Source organism: Numida meleagris, chromosome 1 (genome assembly GCF_002078875.1).
Source record: "Numida meleagris isolate 19003 breed g44 Domestic line chromosome 1, NumMel1.0, whole genome shotgun sequence".
In the NCBI taxonomy this organism is placed as follows: Eukaryota; Metazoa; Chordata; class Aves; order Galliformes; family Numididae; genus Numida; species Numida meleagris.
In genome coordinates this window covers 146,799,038-146,802,872 of record NC_034409.1, presented here as the reverse complement: position 1 = coordinate 146,802,872, position 3,835 = coordinate 146,799,038, and the positions used below count along the sequence as shown (strand labels likewise).

The following is a 3,835-nucleotide window of genomic DNA, read 5'->3' as shown; positions in this document are numbered from 1 at the left end:
TCCCTTCCCTTCCCTTCCCTTCCCTTCCCTTCCCTTCCCACTTCCCTATTTCTAACATTGATTAAAGTAACAGAACTTTTTCCTAAACCATAGAACTTGAGAAGTAGAATAAAGATACAGAAAGGGCAGAGTAAATAAGAAAATATAACTTTCAAAATGTTTCACATAAATCTGTAAGAGTAAGCCTTTGTTTGTATACGTTATGCAACACATTCAAAAGGATTGGAAATATAAGTTTGATAATATTGATATTAATATTTTCATTGTAAATTAATTTTTGCATTGAATGATAATCTCTAGTGTTAACATCATGATGAATAATCACAGCAGGTATTGATTACATATATTCAAGATTTGAAGTGCATACACGCTGTATTTGAGCTGAATGAGAAAATGATTCAGTTAGATCTCTCTTCTCATACCCCGGGGAGATATATCAACCAGAGGAGAGAAAGTAGAGCAATTCTGCATCACTGAACTGGCTATTTCATCTTTCAGTGCATGATTCAGACATCGAAGCAGCTCCACCTTTTCTGAAGGTCTCTCTGAAGAAAATATTGGCTGACACTGGTCAGTACACTTCTGAACAACACTCCTCATCATGCCAAAAGCACTTTTTCTGCAGTCAGGTATAAATTAACATAGTTTTAATATATAGATGTAAATAGCCTTCCACCTCTACCATAGAAAAAATACTAGTATTACAAGGATTTTATCTTTACAGTAAAGTCCAGTAGATTAATTCTTGATTAGTCTTTCTGAGATAAGTTGTATTTAGTCTTTCTGAAAATGCTTAAAACATTAGTTTAGAAGAAAAGAAGAAGACGGTAGATAGCTCTTCATTGGAGACATTTTTCCCCTTCTTGAAGAGAGGTAAATATTCAGCATTTTCTTATGTAATAATAATAACCTGATAAGATCCTGTAGCAAAGCATCATTGTGAGAAATGCCTTTCCTCATTTCTATCTGTTATGGAAATGTCACTTTGTTTGTCCAAAGTGAAAATGTAGAGAGAATATTCCTCCAACTCCTAGCAGTTTTATTCTTTCTTGCTATGTCTGGAAAAGAATATTTTTGACTGCACTGCTCTGTCTTTGAATGGACTCACCAGGAGTATACCATCATTGTGCCCAATTCATTCATCCTCTTCCAGTTCACCTCACTGGATCCCAACAGGGAACATAAACATGCCAGGGGCAGTGAACTCTCTGCAGCATGACTCCACTGTTCATGGAATTTCTGGAGAGTGTCTGATAAACAAGCTTTTTGTGGACATGAGAAAAAAAAAAAAAAAAGACAACTGTTCTGAGATTTCTGACAATACCATTTTATTTGGGGTTGAAAGAAATAAATGGTTGATTGTTATACATACAATTATATTCTTTAGCTAGATCTCGTACTCTAGAGATGGAAGAACTGAACAGCATTCTGCTCATGACCTGATTCTATAAATTTAATTTAGAAAATTTGGTGATACTTGCAAAAAATCCTTGAATCAGACGTATGATTTATCATACTCCCCATTTTCCATTGGAGTCAAAATGAAGTGGTAAGGGGGAGAAGGTTGTATAAAAATAATCTTTTGACAGCATCAGAAGTGCAAATGTTAGAGTTTGCTGAATCCAGTACCCTAATGTATATGAGGTTGCAGCAGCTCTATATCTACAGGTCTAGCCAGTGGCAAAGGGGAGCACAAATTCCTCATAGGCACACATGCATGAATGCACACACAAGAAATACACATATGCATGGCTGGCCACAAAGATAACACAAACAGAAAACATTGCACTTGCACAAGTAAAAGTGGGCTGATACCATTCTCTTCAGATAATCAACACTGAAGTCTGCTAATTAAAACATCTGTAATCCACCTACAATTATTTGTGTACACATTCAATCTACCCAGAACCTGGCCCCAGATCTTTGACCACTGAATTGTACAAGGCCCCATGATTCACAACCCTGCTCTCTTACCAAATTTCCAGACCTATGCTTTCTCTGGTAACTGGCTCCTGGACCTCTCACTCTCTTTGCTAACCGCTTGCCTGCTACTCTGTCTTGAAGATCACAATAATATACATGAACAAATACACACTCCCTATGGAGACATATTCACAGCCCAGTCTATTCAGTTGCTGGCATGCAGATCTGTGGGCTCCTACAACCCAGCATTTCTCTTCATTTACTGACACTGAGACTTACACACACACACATGCACAAAGAATTGTGAACACTATCACTCAGAGGAAAAATGAATAAATAAATGAAAACCCCTGGGGAATACAGTTTACTGAGAAGATAGGATATATGCTGTGATCAGGCACGTGGCATGGTCAGATAACAATACTAACTAGAATCCATTTACATGTGAGCCTCTGTTTATCTTTTATTCTCTGCTTTTTCATTCTTCTTCATTCCCAATCCACATAGCTTTCTCTCCATTCCTGCCTTCCTCTGCATGCTCCATCATATTCCTCACATTCCTACAGTCTGCATATAGATATCCCAATACAAGTTTTACATAACCCTTAAATGACCTTTATTTTGCATTCTCTATGCCATAATTTGTCCCATTCCCCTGTACATAATAACCTCTTCAATCTGCAAATTGATCCCACAGAGGTGTATATTTCTTGGTTGACTCCTCTCAGTGTTTGAGTGTGGAATGCCTGATACTAGTTGCAGAGGTTCAGTGTTCTCCCTGACTGCCTAGTGAGGAGCTGGTGAGCTGCTCTCAGTTGTTCAGTCTAGAGAAGAGAAGTCTCCAGGGGGACCTTACTGCACCATTCCAGAGCTTAAAGGAGGACTACAAGAGACACTGGGAGAGACTCTTTATGTCAGAGTGTAGCAACCAGAAAAATAATAATGATTGTAATCTCAGAAAAGGTAGATTTTGATTAGATATGAAGAAGAAATTATTCATAATGAGGGTGGTGAGGCAATGGAACAGGTTACACAGAGAAGTTAAGGATGCCCCATCTCTGGGAGTGATCGAGGTCAAGTCAGATGGGATCTTGAGCAACCCGGTCGAATGGAAAGTGTCCCTAGCCATGACAGGGGAAGTGGAACAAGATCCTTCCAACCCAAGACATTTTATGACTTTATTATGCACCAAGGAACTCAGGATACTGGGGCTTGTCTGCATAACATTATTTCTCTAATCCTTACCAGGTCTTTGTGCTTTTGTTGATTAACCTTTAATCACAGAACCTAATGGTAAGCACAAAAGAGAGCAAGGTCCTCAATTTGCATATTAATTCCACTAATTTAATAATGCTTAGAGAAGAAAAGACTCAGATAAAAACTCTCTGTGCTTGGAAGACTCCCCCTCACCCTCCCATCACCTTTTAATTTTGTGTACGTGAGTGTGCCATTATGTGAGGTTTCTGCTTATATCTTTATTAGCCATATTAGCCATCTGGAGCAGGACTATTAAAAAAAAAAAAAAAAAAAAAACAAAACATATTTACCAACACTTGAAAAAATAATTTGGTGGTGGCTTTGCCATTGTTTTATATTCTCAATTGAAAGATTTGTTACCTGTAAGTTACATGCCATAAATTAAAAAGAATGACAAGTCCATCCTTTCTTTTCAGCTGTACAGAACTACTGAAGATTTATTAGAACTGGATTTTCTTCTAATGAAAACACTAACCTAAGTAGCATCATACGTTATATTCAAATGTAACACAGAGGTGAATTCATTTTCCACATCTTGTATAACAATTAAACAGGGAACAGTTTTTCTTTTTCTTTTTCTTTTTCTTTTTCTTTTTCTTTTTCTTTTTCTTTTTCTTTTTCTTTTTCTTTTTCTTTTTCTTTTTCTTTTTCTTTT

At 37.0% G+C, this 3,835-nt stretch overlaps 1 long non-coding RNA gene across 1 annotated transcript in view; it reads left to right on the top strand.

The window, feature by feature from the left end:
• LOC110408189 overlaps positions 1–3,728 on the top strand; it is a 16,217-nt gene extending 12,489 nt beyond the window's left edge. Inside the window, exons 3-4 of the long non-coding RNA XR_002444207.1 lie at positions 499–629; positions 3,597–3,728. This is a non-coding gene — a long non-coding RNA (uncharacterized LOC110408189). The remainder of the gene's footprint in view (positions 1–498; positions 630–3,596) is intronic.